This window comes from Caloenas nicobarica, chromosome 2 (genome assembly GCF_036013445.1).
Source record: "Caloenas nicobarica isolate bCalNic1 chromosome 2, bCalNic1.hap1, whole genome shotgun sequence".
In the NCBI taxonomy this organism is placed as follows: Eukaryota; Metazoa; Chordata; class Aves; order Columbiformes; family Columbidae; genus Caloenas; species Caloenas nicobarica.
In genome coordinates this window covers 123,678,369-123,696,032 of record NC_088246.1, presented here as the reverse complement: position 1 = coordinate 123,696,032, position 17,664 = coordinate 123,678,369, and positions in this window count along the sequence as shown.

Here is a 17,664-nt window from a genome sequence, read left to right as displayed (position 1 = left end):
CTCTTCTGGCAGGTGGAAACTGTGCATCATAATTCATGTTGCAGTCTCTGTCATTACTTTGTACAGATCAAGAAAATAGATTAGATGATCGTTGCTGGAAGATAGCTCTTTCCTTCTGCTGTTGCTAGAATCCAGATCTCCAGTGTGATTCCACTATGGCAACTTTTTTTTTTTTTTTTTTTTTTGCATCACATTTATCTTGAAACAGGACAAATTTCTATGCATCTTTAATTTCTCTGATGGCAGTTCCCACTTACGAAAGCTCAACTCCATTGGGTCTGGAGGGCAGGAAAACAGTTTTCAGAATGCTATCTTCTTTTAATCTCCAGCCACATGAAATTGGTTAATTTTGAAGGTATGCCATGACTGGCAGCACCGTAGTCCTATTGTGATACATATAGAATTCAGAAGGGATAAAATTGCATTACTTGCTTTTAGGTAAAAGAAAAAAACTAAATGTCACATATATCTTTCTATCTGTCTCTCCTAATGGCTTTTAAAGACATTGGACAATTTTAACTCAGCTTGTCAAAAGAATAATCAAAAGGATTTGACACATGTGAGATGAGTTTAGTGAAATTGAATGGCTGGATTGAGAAGACAGTACATATTAGGAGCACCATATGAGGGAGAAGCTGAAGAGGAGGTTTTAAACAGGACAATTAATACACCAATGGACCACTATGGTCATATATATATGCCCCTTGGTCAATAGACAGTGTCCTTGACCAATGAAATGCCTCAGTTAAGAGAACTTCTAGACCACTACCATAAATGACCACAAGCTCAGATTCAACTAGGGTATAAATGGAGCTCTCCGAAGACCCCCATTGAGTTGGTCCTCCTTGGAATAGTGGGTCTGCTGTTGAAGACGCTGCTTAGATCTGGGACACCATCTAAAGAAACTGCCTTGAGGACTGAGACACTTTGCCTTATTGGTGAGTATTTATGTCTTTTGGGTACCCTTGAAAGTCCTCATTTTTTTAATGAGTGAGTAGAAGTGCATTTTGAATCATTATGGTAAAGATTTGGGATCTGCTGAGTCTGAATCGGTTGTGTAGTAATTGAACTCCTAACTGGTATGTGAATCTGTGTTTCATAATGTTGTCAGAGTGCTAGAATGATTTTGAATAAACCCTGTTTCTACTTGGTTCTCTGCTAAACAAGTCTGTTTGGAGCTTATCATCTGCCTAAATTGATGTTTGGGATGCTTCCACAACAAAGAGTTCTTAAAGTTATCCATCACAATCACTGACCTGGCTTGGCTTGAGAGAGTTGTCTGGGTCACAGTGCCCTGTACACCTAATTCCTTCCAAAGCAAGTACACTTAAAAATGTACTATATGATGAAGTGTTTAATAAATTTGTGTTTTCCAAATGTCAGTTTGAGCATCATTTATGCACTCGGAACAGTGCATTTTTGCCAATCCATTACTGCCTCTAAGTCTGTGATTGAGTGGTTCTCTGGGAATAGCAGGTTGATTAACTTCAGTAACAACACGTTGTTCTGCATTTTTCTCTAGATTGAAAGCACGTAATCTCTGTAGAATATATATAAATTAGATAGGTTATTATGTTGGTTATTGCTTTGCATTCTGTATTAGCCATGAAGATTACGTTAGCCTCATTGCAAAGTAAATGTTTGTTATCTGCACATTTTTTTCTAGTACTAAAAAATGCCATTTGATATCCATCCTTGGTCTTCCTTTCAAATATTAAATACTTTATTTAATCATGTTCATAATCAAAACATACTTGAAAATAATTAAAAAAATGCTTCCATACTAAATGAATGTTATTTCCATTAGACACTTATGCATGGTGGTAAATTTATGTAGATTTAATTCAAAGCACTCCAATACCAGTGTAACTGTCCTTCCAAATTCAGGTTTTTTTATTAACAGCAAAGAAGCAATTCACCAAATTCTTCTTGTGAAAACTTACATGCAAGGTTTTCTGCATAACAGCTAGGTGAAAAACTGTCGAAGTATTTTTTAAATAGGCAGGGTATGCAGTTAGGAAGAATTTAGTGTAGAAAATTTCCATCTTTCATGTACTACAAATTTATTTTTCTATGTTTTCTAAACCCTATAAATATTGGAAATTACAGGTACAGTTATGATGCTGAAGCAGTCAATGCATGTGTTTCTGTTAAATGGAAAATGGTCAGGATTTTCCTTTATTTTTACTTTATCTTTTATTACCTCCGTTTTATTAGTCCTATTGGCTACTGGAAATACCTAGCTGTTTGTGAACTAGTGTCTGTTCTTTTCACCAAATACATTCTTAGGCCAAAAATCACAGGGTTTTGAGAAAAACGGAAGGGAAAGACAGAGGAAGGGGAAGAAACCTTCAACTCAGGGTAGATTTTCTGCTATTTTGAACAAATCTCTGTTTTGCTAATGCCAAAAAACAAGTTAAATTCACAGTGGTGATGCTGAAGACATTCACGAGCAACACATGTTTATCAAATTGATGGTCATGGCTGAGACAGTGTATTCTCATGGCTGTAGAAGGTTTTTCCATATCAGCCTTCAGAAAAGCAGGTAACAGATGGGGGTAACAAATAGGGTAACAAAATGACCCCAGCAGATTAACAAGGATAGTACCAGTTGCACTGGTGAGTACCTGCAGACATTAAGGCACTTACCTGCAGACATTAAGGCACTTAAAAGCACAGGGCTTCAGAGGATCCTTTTTATCAAGTCTAATTTCAATTTATTTGGGTGATTTACTCTAAAGCATCTTTGTAAACAATCAAAAACAATCAAACAAACCCCTCAACTTATTAAATATGATTGTAAAAGAGGTTAATTTTCTTGTCCATCTTTCAATGAGGTGGAAAATTAGTAATTTTATGGTATTTCTTATGGACTCCTGAATTAAAAAGGCAACATGGAGGAAAGCATGAACAAAATTACTGGATAGTTTTGCTTGTGAGTTGCCCTGCTAAACATTGCTTGTAGAATAAAAAGATGAGCAGTAAAATAGGCCATAAAATGGCAGGAGTAGTAATTCTTTGTAGTAGTAATTCTCTGTAGTCTGACCTGGAGAACCTTGAGACTTGGGTTTGTTCCAGGCCAGATGAAACAAAACTTCTGAAAGTTACTGCCCTGTGGGTAGATTTTGGAAAATCTTGGGGAGATATCATTCAAATCTTTGCATTTTCAGCTGGATTTATTCTGTGTTATTAAATTATTTGTGTGCTGACTGGGTATGCTATGAAAGAAATACTGAAGTGGAACAGGCAGAAAAAAGTATTCAAGTGATCAAAACTGTGATGTTTACTCTCTCTGTTCACAAGCTAAAAAATAATTACAGGCTACTTTTCTAGACTCTACTCTCTCTACAGAGATGATAATTAAAAATCAGTTTTTCTATGTACATTTATGATGTCTTGGTCTAAGTAAAGGCAGTAGGCAAACAGCCAGCTGTTTTTGTCAGCCTCTGCCTCTTCCCTTGTCCAGTCTTCCCAGCCTTATAATCCTCCTTTCCTTGCTTTCCCTCTATGCATCTCTTTCCTTTCGACCACCCTGGCACTGGGTCAGGACCTGATGAGCTGAGATTGCTGGGTTCAGTTGAAGTCAACCTGCTCAGGGTGAGCAGACTCTATGGAGATGTCACCTTCCTGTGGTCTGACAAGTCTCCTCAAGGTACTTACTAAGGTGACATTTTTCAAAAGCTTTCAACATAGCACCATTTGGGGAAATTTCCGTATGAGCAGTGCTCTTGTAGTTCAAGGTGGCTCCGCTCTGAAAAATATGAAGTCTTGCTGCTAAGACGTGTTAGTCCCAGAGAGCCTCACCAAAAAGACAAAGTAAAACCAAACTGCCTAACCTTGTTCTGCAGAGTGGGTGAATGCTTTTCTTCTTTGCCAATTTGTCCCAAAATCATTAAGCTAATGGCCACAAGTTAGCATGAATAAAAACCAAAAAAAACCCCTCCAAAATACCAAATAAACAAAAAACCCCACAACAAACAAAAAACCCAAAGCAAACACCAGCATATCCAATATTAAAAGTTTGTCTGAAAACTGAAAAATAGTGTCTCTGAGAGGATAACGGCTGAACGTCTCTACGTGCTGCAGCAGTAACTTCTTAAAGGCTGATTTTAAACCCCCTGTGAATAGCCCTCCTCGGGGAGCTAAGAGAAGGGGCAGGAGGAGACTTTCTTGGCTTGTTGTAGAGGGAGGTCACCAGTGTGTCTCCAGGAACTGCTGTTGATGCCTCTTTGTTGGCTGCTGTGGGGCAAGGCAGGTGGGGCTGCAAATTTGTGCTTATTTTGTGGAACTTCATGATTCAGCAAAGTGGCTGCCAACTAATTGTAGCCATCAAAGTCATCGGGAACATTTTTCAATGGAAGAATATTTTTTCAATGTTCATTCTGTTCTTCCAGTTGGAAGTGTATTTAGGTTAGAGTCGGTTAAATATGCTTTTAAAATATTAATTCTGGGAGTGTTCTCCTTGCTAGCCAGGCATTACCTGTCTTGTGAGTCTGGCGATTTTTAACTGCTAACAATTTGACTTTACAGGAAAAGGGGAATGATACTGTTGGTAAAACTGTAAAAATCTCTCAGAACTGTAAAAAACTCTCAGAAGATGTTTAATGTTGCACATCAGTGGTTTTTTTCTCCTTTTATTTAATATACAGCTATATTTATGCTGCATAAATTAAATACTTGATGGGTGTAGAACACATTTTTCTTCTTGAGGCAGAGTTTGTAAGCTCGTCAGGTTAGGACAAATTCGATAGTGCAGAAGCTAAAAAATCCAGGGAAGTTATTCTCCTACCTTATTTCAAATTGTATCTTCTACACATGCCTTTGTATCTCAAAAAGCAAATGGGTGTATAGTGGAAATTAAGTTTGGATCTCATGGTGAATAGATAAGTAGTTATATGTTCAGAATTTAGTTACAGCAGAATTGATTGAAAAAGAAATATTTCTTTTCTGCTGAGTGTAAAATGAAGAAAGAGAAAAGAAGAAAACTTTCTTAAAACAAAGAACGGGAAAGGTTTAATACCAGTGCAGTCTGGGGAGATGATCATAGGAGGAAGGATATATCCACCTATAGAATTTTAGGGGCAAAACTATGCGAATCTTCTGTTGTAGAACAACAGCTATGCGGCCAACTATTTAGCAGTGAATAAATTACTTTGGAGCCATTTTTCAATTCTGTTTTAGTATCTGATGGAATTTTAAAGCCCCCAAATTTGAAATCTTCCCAAGAGGGGTAAATTACAACTTGGCAGCTGTATTTCATATCTATGGTGGTTGCACCTTATAGACATATCAGTGTCAGAATTAAATTTGTCATCCTTTCTTATTTTCTGGTTTTTGTATTTCTTGATTGCACTGAAAAGATTATAAGGCTAAACCACTTTGGAGATTTGCTCTCTCTCATGTATCAATTTGTACTTCTAAGAGATCTTTTTCACACCTCAAAGATGTACAAAGTCTTATCGAAATGTAGGTTTGATAAGATCATGTGCAATTGATTTACCTCCTGAGAAGTAAAATGAAAACTTGAAAGGCATTTTTATTTTTAATAGTTGTAATTAGTTGTTGCTTGTATCTTTCAAGGGAAAGCAGCAATGCGAGTGCTAATTATCAATTATATATGTATAAAGTATATACTTTTATTTGTGGAAACAGGGTTTTTTAAGACCGGTGGCTGAGGCAATAGTCAACTGCTAGTTCTGCTGTTGCTCAGTTTCTGAAATTATTCTGATGTACACTAACTAATACTTTCTTCTGTCGTAAAGTTACGACAACAATCAGATATAGATTTTAAACCAGTAAAATTCATATTGGTCCAGATTTGAATGGCTCACATAATCCCTTTCCTTCTCCTGCATGGTAAAGAGCTGTATTCAGACTATGAAAGTGACTGATTTCCTGAATATCCAGGTGGTGTGAAATACTAAGGACAGGTGTTTCCACAGGGTATGGCTTTTATTTTCTATACTTCTTATTGATATGGAATCACACAAAAATAATCCACTGTTTTCAAAGGCCTGTCCTGTCGGGCCTTACCATAATAACAGGGCTAATTGGACCAGCCTCTCTAGTGGACAGCTTTTGATAGAGACAGACTGTCTGACTCACAGAGGGTTCACAGGTCGGATGCACAATTAGCCAGTGATATTAACACAGAGATAAAGCTTTAGGAAAAGGAATGACAGGAAAGCTTGCAGAAAGCCCAGACACATGATCTGGTAAAGGAGAGAATAAGTAGATGAAAAAAAGAAGGGACTTCTGAGTCTGCGTCTGGCCCTCTTATTGATACTTTTTGTATGTCTGGAAGCACAGGACAAGCTTTATGTGTTTTCTCCATTTTACACATGATGAGCCTTTTTACTGTACTCACCTCATAGCAGTACTGAGGTGCTTAAGCAGTTTGTAAAACACTGTGTGAGAATTAATCAGAATGTACAAAATGCAGAAAGTTCCCATCAACAATGGCATTTCCATTCTTCCTCCATGCAGGGCTGATTCAGATAATTTTGTTGGCAGAATGTATTTGATCATGTCCAGTTATGCACAAAACTAGGCTCACAGGGAAATAAAAGAAGAATTGGGGGATTTAAAAATCCCCTACTTACCTGGACATAAAATTGTGATGAAAATTATTTTAGTACTGCCAAAATCCATTTAGTGCATTACTATAACAGAACAGGGAGCAATCAGAGGGAAAGCAGTAGCTGTGTGTGCATATGGTACATAGGTTCAAAACCTGTTAAACCTGGATCCTATCCCAGAAACACTTTCTCTCTGGAAGGAATTATTAATCTGGAAATGTTAAAGTCTTACTTACCCTTTCAAGTGACAAAATCTGAAAAAGAACAATATTCATGAACATAGTCTGCAAAATACTAAATAAAACTGGTCTTCAATTTGTTGAAATAAGTTGCTGCAGAAATGGTGCCTGTAGAAAGTTCACATTATATAGATAAGATTTCTATTTCACCTGATTATCAGTATCGTATTACCTTAGGTGTGCAGAGATGGCTGAGTTAAAACAGATTATCGTTAAATATTTATTGTATTTCTTTATGATCTTTTCCTTAATATACAGCAGTTTGGTATAAAGTACAAACCCATGGGGTAAACCAGCAGCTACAGAGTAGGAATTACAGGGATAATGGGTGACCAGGAAAACCACCAGTTTGAATGGAGGGCTAACAGGTCAAGGCAAACTACAGGTGTATAATACTAGTGTCAGCTGAAACACACCATGGATCTTCACATTAATCACAGTGCCAAGGGACCGTAGGCTTTTTGAGCCAAACCACCAGCTGGTAATTGCACAGTAAAGGCTTATCAAAGCTGTGTTACTTAGAAGCTTCCATGGCAACATCGACAAAAGAGGACTTTCACCTAAAACCCAACATGCCTGCATGAAGCGCCTCCAAGGGTGGTGGGACTGCTCTTGCCCATGGGGCTGGGCTGAACAGTAGGGATGACCATGAACTCTAAAGATCACTGTTGGTTATTTTTGTTTGTTTTTCTTTGGTTGGTTGGTTTTTTTCCACAGACACACAAAAGAAGAGAAAATCTAATTATAAGAACAGTTTATCTGCTTTTTTCCCCCTCAAGACTCTTATAGAAACCCAGGAATGTAACTCTTTGCAGCAGCCTTGGGCTATTTCCATTTTTTTTTTTTTTCAGAGGCAACAAAGGTACAAGAGCAGAGGCCTTCTGTGTACTTTCAAATGGTTCATTCTCATATTGTCCAGACTACATAGAAAATCTGGAGTGTCACCTCTCTTGTAGAAGAATAGCTCTTCTCTCTTCTTTCATCCTGTTTCATTCCTAAAAGCTGGTTCTGTATATTTGGTATTTCTAATAATGGAAGGAAAGTTAATGACAAGAGGTATCCTGCATTATTCTGAAAAGCATAGAGAAGAACACCTCATCATGATCCTTTGCATTCAGTAGACCTCTCTATTAAATCCAGACCCTTGTTTCCTTGTAACCAGGATTCGTCACCACAATTGTCTAAGGTGATCTCTGAAACTCTCTTCTGAGATGACATGTACATTGTGATTTCTGAAACAATACTGTGTGGGTCAGTGCCATGCAGAATTAGAAGGATACAGATTTTGCAATGACGCAATAAATATTTTAATTCTGTGACACTCACCTGACTTTTCCAGAAGAGTAGGACATCATTTATCTTGAAAATAATTTTCTTTGTAACTTTTGTCCTCTTCCATATCAATTTTAAAATCATAAATAATAAATATATCTTGCTAGAGGACCCATAATTGTGTCTGAATTTATGGCTGACTGCTAACACAATAAATTTCATCTGAATAGTTCTTAAGACTTTCCTAACTCTTCATCAATTTAAGACATGGATTAAGCATCTTATACACATCATGTGGCTTTAAACTATACAACATCCCATAAACACTTGGTAAAATTCAAGGTAAATATCATTCAAAATCTACAGCCAACACTTCAGATTTGAATGACTGATGTAAGACACTCAGATTTGCACCTAAATATTTAGTAAGATTATTTTATAATTTATGTTGAAATATTTGGTTTATTACTAGAATTTACAGCTTAAATTGACATTAACGATTTAAATGTGAATGTTCTGGATAAAACCAAGCACATTACTGGTGGGACCCAGTAAGGACAAGCTCACTTGGCCAGCATGTGAGAGATCAAGACATTTATTATATCTGGTTTGGAGCAAGGAGGTGAGTCTTGGCTTTCTACATGTCTAGTAAGAGTTTTGACTACTAGACTAGAGAGTAATCTGCCTTTCTCTGAATATTTGTTTATCTACAATGGACTGACTCCAAGACAAAAGTCTAAAGCCTAAAGATGAGTTGTTTCTGTAACCCTATGCACCAATCCATTTGCCAGCCTCAGCTCCCTTTCTCTCACTCTCCCTGTGTGGTATATATTCATCCATCTCCCATCTTTGGCAGTAATAAAGTGCCATCAAAATAGATAGTTTCTACAAAAATTGTGTTCAAGAAACACTGAAGTCTCCAATGGGTTATTTGCAGATCTTGAGCTCTTCTGGCTTGAGGAAAACCTGCTATACAAGACAGTGTTTTCGTCAGCTCATCCCAGGACAGTCTTGGGGAATTTGTTGGTTGTGCAAAATTACTTAGAGCCATTGGATGGCACACCTATAAAATGTGTGTACATTCTGGTTACCTGTAAGTACATTTTAGGAATAATACTGGTTTTAGTTACGATGCAGATTTTCTTAGAAATTGTGTATCTGCATAAGAAGCTGGTTGCTGGCCTCAGTCCCTCTAAGGCGAATATTTCTTAGGAGGTTTTTGTCCTTAGGATGCAAATGAGCCAAAGGGTTGCATGTTGTGAGGAATATTACAGGCTGTATCCGTGTTTTGTGTTTTCTAGAGCTCATCAGTGATTTGTTTGTGTCATATGAAATAAGCACTTACATGCATGTTTAATACCTTGTTCTTTAATGGATAAACTACATGTTGTTCCATTTTATAACAGCCAGCTGTGTAAAAATGCCTGGCTGGCCAACTCTCCCTGCTGGCAGAAAGCAGCAGTTTCTGCCACTTTGCATGACAAAGCGAGTAAGAAGCCACAGGCAGTAAAGTGTCTTCACTTAAAGCATGCTATTGAAACAACGAAAATACAACCATTGGGCACTAAAATGAAACTTTCTTTTATTGAGGTTTCAAAGAATCTTTGCATTTACTAAAAAAAAATCCTTCAGTAAGTAAAGCAATTAGCAACCTAAAGCAATTAGTAATCTTTTGCCACAATGGAAAAGTACTTTGGAAAATTAGCTGGTATGGGATTCTAATTTATTCAAATAAAAAGGAACTGCCTTAGTGCCATTTACTTTATGAATATGCTGATAATTTGCAATAATAGGCGGTTATACTAACAGTAAAAGAGGTGAAATCAGAAAAGGTGAAGACAACCCAGTCATATGGTATACTTCAGTGTAATGTCTAAGCCTTTGATGATTTTCTTTGTTCCCTTGCCAAAGTCTTAATTTACACTGGATGTTGCTTTTTGGTGCCACTTGCTCGCACTAGTGATACTTAGTCAACACTTGCTCCTGTAGGTTTTGTTCAGCTTCTGTTACTCTTGGAATTTTCTATGGTACACTTCTCTAGGGATTTTATTTTCCTTTCTCTCCTCCTTGTCTTTTAGAAATAAAATTTTTAGCCTCATATTTTTACTCCATAAGCACTATTACTGAATTCAGTGGCACTACACACAGCAAGTAATGGCAATAAAATGTGTCTTTGGTATTTTATGTGACCCACTTAGTACTCTTCTAAGTGAAGCATGAATTTTCCACTGTGATACCCAACTCGGCTGCAAGTAATTGACAAATTGATCCCGGACTCATTTTCTTCTTGCATCCCTTATTTAAACAAATGTCTCAAAGGGTGCACTCCCATATGCTGCAAAACATTGGCACGGGTTTTCAGATTCATTTTCACACTTAGTAATCTAGAGTTTAGCAACAGCATCAAACCCTAGAGTGTAACAAGCCTGTTTGTCTTTGTGGTATTTTATTCATGAGCTGAAACGTCTTTTTGCCTGTCTTCTAACAAATGTTGCTATTTCATACGCTGAAGCAAATGGCTGCGAAAGGCTTAAAGTACGTGCCTTTCTGTCGCCCGAGGCGGCTGAGTAATTATAAAAATAACCACGGAAAAAAAAGAGTAGGGGTACACGACGGTGCCGGGCAGAGGGGAGAAGGGAGAGGGGCTGTGAAGGGGCCCCCCCCGCTGCCTCCCGCCCCGCACCGGGCGGCGGCTGCCGGGGAGCCCGGCCGGCGCAGCGGGGGGACGGGGCTGAGGCGGGAGCGGCCCCGGCGGCTCGGGCGGCGGGCGCTGCGCTCGGCGGCACCGTGTCGGGGCACCTGCCCCCTCTGCTGTTCCTTCCGAAAACAGCGCTGAGGGCCGGCACCGGCTGCCTGCTCCCCGGGGGCTCTGTCTCCGTCTCCTACGGGGCTCATGTGATTTTTTTTTTATTTTTTCTTTCCCACCCCGGCCCGGGTGTGGTGCAGCTAAATGTGCTCTCTCTGCAGTTTGACAAATTTTGGGCTTCCCCCCACCACTTGTGTTTGTAATTGCTTGCCAGTTCTTAACCCTTTGTTAGGTGGTGCTCAAATAAATCCCCCAAACCAGCTGAGGGTTTGTTTTGTATCATGGGTACATATGTATTTATATAATCCCTGTTTAACGTCACTCCCGCTCCTCCACTGAAGAAAGCTTTGTCCTCCACACTTGATTTTTCTTGATACTGCTCACTCTTAGCATCAGTATTAATATACTGTTCACTTCTACAACTCAAGTAGGTTCTGTGTGGTATCTACCGAGCAACTAATAGGACTCAGTGGGGAAAAGGGAAGGGGGAACATCCAAGGGGGCTTTAGCCTTCACCACTCTATCCTACAGTCAGCAGAGACTGGCTTAGTAAGCTGGTGTAGGCACAACCCCTATTCAGAGAGCTAAATTCACCCCTCCTTTATCACAACACCGTTGTGCTCAAGCAATTAATTATGTATGAAGGAAGATGTGAAAACCAGGAGGCAAGGGAGGTGGGAGGGACAAGGTTTAGGAGGTGTGTGTGTAAAATTTGCTTTTCTCTAGCTCCAGCTACATCATTTGTTTTCAGTCTGATTCTTACTTCTGCCAGGCATCAGAAAAAGCGAATAAACAATTGTAAGTCTCAAGCAAAGAAGAGTAAGATTTAGGTATCATTGGCATATAATCGACACAGTTCTTACCTCCTGAAAATGAATCATCTTTCTTATCAAAAAGGTGAAGAGAAGGCTCTGCAGGAGCTTGAGCTCTTTGGAGAGAAGTCAGTACTTATCCCACACAATCCACAGGGATCATACCAAAAAGAAACAACCAGGCAAATCTTGAAGTGACTTTTATTCCATAGAATTTATCAATGAAATCAACAGCATCTCATGTCTCAGAGCCAAAGCTGGGTAGAAGTTTAGGTTGTGTTAGGTGATTCCCATTCCCTCCCTGGAGCAAAGTACCAGCTATCGGCAGAACTGCGCTTCCACGTGCTGGGAAGCTAACATACTGTGAAAGATGATTAACAGATAGTGCCCCACAGGAGAAGTAATTGTAAATAATAATTAGAGAGACTTTGTTTTGTTTTGTTTTAGTTTAAAAACTCCATCTGTATCAGGTGATCTGGTCTGTAGAACAGATATCTGGACCTGTTCTATAGATATATGTCCTGGTGGACAGCAGGATGACCATGAGCCAGCACTGTGCCCTTGTGGCCAAGAAGGCCAATGGCATCCTGGGGTGTATTAGAAGGGGGGTGGTTAGTAGGTCGAGAGAGGTTCTCCTTCCCCTCTACTCTGCCCTGCTGAGACCTCGTCTGGAATATTGTGTCCAGTTCTGGGCCCCTCAGTTCAAGAAGGACAGGGAACTGCTGGAGAGAGTCCAGCGCAGGGCCACAAAGATGATTAAGGGAGTGGAGCATCTCCCTTATGAGGAAAGGCTGAGGGAGCTGGGTCTCTTTAGTTTGGAGAAGAGGAGACTGAGGGGTGACCTCATCAATGTTTATAAATATATAAAGGGTGGGTGTCACGAGGATGGAGCCAGGCTCTTCTCGGTGATAACCAACAGTAAGACAAGGGGTAATGGGTTCAAGCTGGAACACAAGAGGTTCCACTTAAATTTGAGAAGAAACTGCTTCTCAGTGAGGGTGACGGAGCACTGGAACAGGCTGCCCAGGGAGGTTGTGGATTCTCCTTCTCTGGAGACATTCAAACCCCGCCTGGACGCCTTCCTGTGTAACCTCACCTAGGTGTTCCTGCTCCGGCAGGGGGATTGGACTAGATGATCTTTTGAGGTCCCTTCCAATCCCTAACATTCTGTGATTCTGTGATTCTGTGATCTTTTAATGAAAGGCACTAGAAGTTTTTCTTCAGCCCATGTTCAGCCACCCTCAGCATCCTTGCATCTCCTCTGGGAGTCACCGTTGCAGACTGCTCCAGAAATGTAGGAAGATATAAAACTTCCAGCTGGGGACCTTGATGCAATGAAATGCAGGGAAGACGGCAAAGTGGTGACCTGCTTGGAGAGTTCTGCCACCGCTCCAAGGTGCTGGCCTGTGTGCCACAGCTGGCTGGGGCATGGCAGTGCGATAGCAGAGCAGAGCAAACGGCCTCCCGTTATGAACTGCTGGACTCCTTAATCCCAACCACCCACATCCTCACTGCCAGTTTGCTCTTGTTTGTATGACACCGCTCCTTTTTAAAGTCCTGGAGTCAGAAATCTTTCAACGTCTGCCCAGTGCCTCCCTACAGTTGGCAGTTTGATGGTGGCTGTTGTCACCCTGCCCTCCCAAGGACTTTGCTGTGGAAGATGGATGTGTCTTGGGACAGGCCACAGAGGCTGTCCTGGTGCTCAGGGTTTCATTGGATTGGTTTCTGAAGGTGACAGTGGAGAGCTGTACTAGAATTTTTTTTTAAAATGTAACATGAACTTCTGCCATCTACAAATAAAAAAATGGAGCACAAGTGTTAATGCTGAATATTTAGTCTGCTATGACCAAAACATGTGTACAAAAACTGTTTGGGAAGAAGCATTACATGTACTTTCCTGCCTCTCTTTTCCCCTCTTGCTAGCCCTTGCTGGTCTTCAAAGAGGTTAAAATACACTATTTCCCAAGAGCTGTGTTCACACAGAGAGCTAACATTTCTGGATGCAGAGAGACAGAAGTTGGTTTCCCTGGCAACTGGAGTCACCAGAAAGCATTTCCAGCATCTCCTTCCTTTTCTCAGGTTTGCTATTATTGTAGCCTTTGGTCAACCAGGTAGTAAAACCAATTACAAACTTTAAAAAGCATCTTGATAGCCTGCTCCACTTAACTCATCTGACCTCCCTCCAAGTCTCTAGAATAAAAAGTGACCTCTGCGAATGGTCCTGTATCAAAGTACCCAGTGTTACAACCCATGGCTGAACTTGGAGGCCTGCTCTTTTTTGAAAATGTAACTTGAACTAGAAGATGTCATGGTCTTCAGGGAAATAATGGTGGCAACTAAGCAGCTTTGACTTGAAACCTGCATGTGCTGGAGAGATGGAGCTGGGTTTCGGTAACAGCGCAGTGAGCAGGTGCCGCGCAGAGTCGTGCCGGTGATTCAGTGCTGTTCATTCTTACGTCTGAGTCAGGGCTGAATTAATGTCCCGGCACATTGTTAAGGATTTGAAGTAGTATGCTGATGGGGGCAGCTTTTTATTTAGCTTTGTTGAAATAAAAAGGACAATGCTGAAGCCCTTTTCACCTTTTATTGTTAAATATCACATATCTCACTCCCTCCATGTTCGTTTTTCATTCAGAGAATTTCACTAGGATTGCAAAAGAGAAAGCTTTACAGACACAAAATTCCCTATTTATTGTTGTCCTTCAATGTAAATGTAGCAATATTGTGTAACTGATCTGTGAATGAGGGAGAGAGCCTGGGGAAAAAAACATTGTGTAAGTGCACATGTATCGTAGTGCCTAGGTATTGAACACTGAGTGTGGTATTTCTTTACCTTTGAGGACTGAAATTTTCAGCTTACACAGTGTTCCATTAGTATAGGATTTGGTATACAGTTTTGCATTTTAATGAAAAAAATGTCCAGGTGATTTCTATTGTATCTCCCAAAGTCCAGTGAGGGGAACACTGACACCACAGTGCTGAAGTGAAAAATTCTGGGGATGTGTGAGCCACGAGTTTGTAACAGTGTTGGAGGAAAGTTGTAGCTGAGCAGGGAGACTGTGCTTGTGTGCTCTCTGTCTTCCCTAAATCTTTCCTTGCTTTCACTTGAAAGAACAGGGCCTTTTATCTAATGTGATCCCTCAGAGGGAATAGGGACTTCTGGCATCGGTGTGTGGATGGACCAGGTTAGGTCACCAACAAACCCTTTCTTTTCAAACCCTGCTTTTCTGCAGGACTATTGGGAAGGCCACAGGGGCACTGAGTAGTTACGTGTAAAAAGAGAGGAAGATGGTGGTGAAACATGGTTCTTCCTCTGCCCTTGTTTCTTCTGTTTATATCATTGCAGGTGTTTCCAGTACCCGTGCTGAGAATGGTTACTACTTATAATCCAGATACTAACATTTTCATCAAGAAAGCAAACACAAGAAAGGAAAAGTTTGTTTTTAATAGATTACATGAATTTGACTTGACTTTAAGAAGAAAAGGCATTTCTCTAGCCCACGTGCCCTCTTTCTACTGAATTGCAAAGGCCTACAGCTACCAGGAGCCAGAGTTGAGCCTCCAACATGGAGCACACACAGACAGAAAGCACCAGAAAACTTAAATGTTTCCTCTGACTCACTCTATAATTTCCAGTGTTGTGGTCGAACTCTATCTCATTCCAGTCCCACGTAGTTGCTCCATTAAGGGTCAGTGACCATAGCTGTGACGGCATCTTTTTTTGTGCTAGCTCTAAGATCACTGGAGAGTTTCAGTATAGAATTTAGTCAGAGAAAGAGTAGCTTACTGTCCAGCCACTGATGCTTGAAAAAACCTTTGAGTCTACTATTAATCTTACCGAGTTTTTTACATGATCTGTGCTTTAGATTTATGCAGAGAAATAATAGACTTTTCTTGCTCATGTAGAAGTTTCTGATCCTTCTGTAGCAATTGTAGAGTGACAAAGTGACAAACTGTTTCTTCTTTCTCCCTCACTTCAGCCTAACCCTTAGAATCCGTTTTATTGATTATTTTTCAGCTGTATATGCTCATATTTAAGGTACTTATCCAAACAAAATGATTGCTCATAGGAGATGAATTATCAATGAACGCTAAAATATTGTTATCTTACAGTTCTCCTGTATGTTTTATTTCTAGAATGTGGAGAAGTCCAGGGAAGTTGTTAACAAGAAGCTGAAAATTGCCAAGTAAAACTATGTATGAGAAGAAGCAGCAGTAGTAATTCCCTTCAGTACATTTGCAAGAGCCCATGGATTGCATAGAATAAAAACAGGATAGGGGTACATTTTATGTTACCTTCCAAAATTGTTATTGTCCCCTGTGTGTGTTCCAACCTTAAAATGTGTGTGGCTTGGGGGTGTTTTTGTCACATGTTTGATGTCTTGTATTTTTTTCCACCTTCATTAGGGATTAAACTTTTAGACGGCTCTATACACATGATAGTGAGCAGATGCTGATGTTCTGGAGAAAGCAGTGACCACAGTCAAAGCCATCACCACATTTGCACAAGCCTCTGCCTCTAAGAGAGGAGATTTTGTACCTTTTAAACTTCCTTCATGACTTTTGACTCTACAGCTGACATAGTTTCTCATGTTGACTATAGGTTTAGAAAAAAAATGTTTTAGAAGTAGAAACTGCAGTCTGATTACACTCAACAAGAGGAGTGCGAAGTAAAGTTTCAGCATTAAAAAAGGATGAAGGAAACCCACAACCCCTTTCCTGGCTGTCTAATCTTCACCAAATGCCCAGAGAGTCCAGGCCGACTGCTGTTCCTTGCAGATCTGCTTTCCTGCTGCACACTTTGAGATGCAATCAGTTTGGCTGTTCCCCACCTCTTCTGAGGAAGTGGGAACAGCTCAGGGTCTTGCCTCACTTCTCCAGTTTGCCATTTAGTGGGACTCCTGGTGGGAATTTCAAGGTCTGTTTGCCAGTTAAGGAATATCCTGAGCACAGATGGGTGCGATCCGAACCCCTGCTTGATGAAGGGATAAGCTCTGTGGGATGTGATTTCTGCACACACCATCTCTCCACTCCTGGCTGCAGCTGCAGGCTAGGAAGAGCAGAGCTTCAGAAGTGCTACAGGGAATTTTTAGCTTCTCACATGATGTGGGCCAGCTTGAATAAACTAAGGACAGTAATCAGAGAGTCCCTCTCTGGTTTGGTAGCCAGCTTCTGACTTCCCTCCAAATTGCAAGTGTAAAGAAACAGGGGCACAGCCACCCAGCGAGAAGTGTTTTGGATGTACAATTGTGAAGCTGAGGCACAAAAGACCTGATGGACCAGGCAAAGCATCTAAACTGAAAATTCCTGTTTTGTTCAGCATCCGTAAAAGCATGTGGGATTCAATAAGACACAGAGGATCGTTGCCTGAGGCCTGAGAGTACAGGGGGAATGAGGAAAGGCAGCTTGGAAAAGTTTATTAAAAATAAGCATTCATTCATTGTAGAACTTATTTTTTGCTTTTCTTTTAATTTATCTGCCTCTTGGTGTTCAGAGGGAAGTCATGTGAGCTTCTGAGCTGCAGGGACAGAGACAGAGGAGAACGTGTGCATCAGTGCAGAGTGCTGCTGGAGCCCTGGCAGAGCGAGAGGGAGGCAGAGGGAGCGTGAGAGGGAAAAGGCGAAGTGGTGGGAGCTGGAACAGCAGCAGCTGCTGCTTTCACGTTGCAGCTCATGCCCAGGAATCATCTCTGCTGCCAGCACACTTCTCTAAAGGCTCAGGTGCCTCAGGTTCAAAAGTCCTCAGGGGTCGGTGGTACTTCCAGGAGCCAGGTGGAGCTGCTTTGTTTTTTTCTTTTCCTGCCAAGAGCATCTGTTTGAAGGCTCTTCTCCTTTTTCCGGACTGAAAGAGGTATTTTTTGTCATTAATGTGTCTCTTCTTTGAAAGCGGGTATGGGATCGGGAAAAAAAATAACTCAGGGCAGGATGTCAAAGCAAATGTGCAGAGAGGTCGTGGGT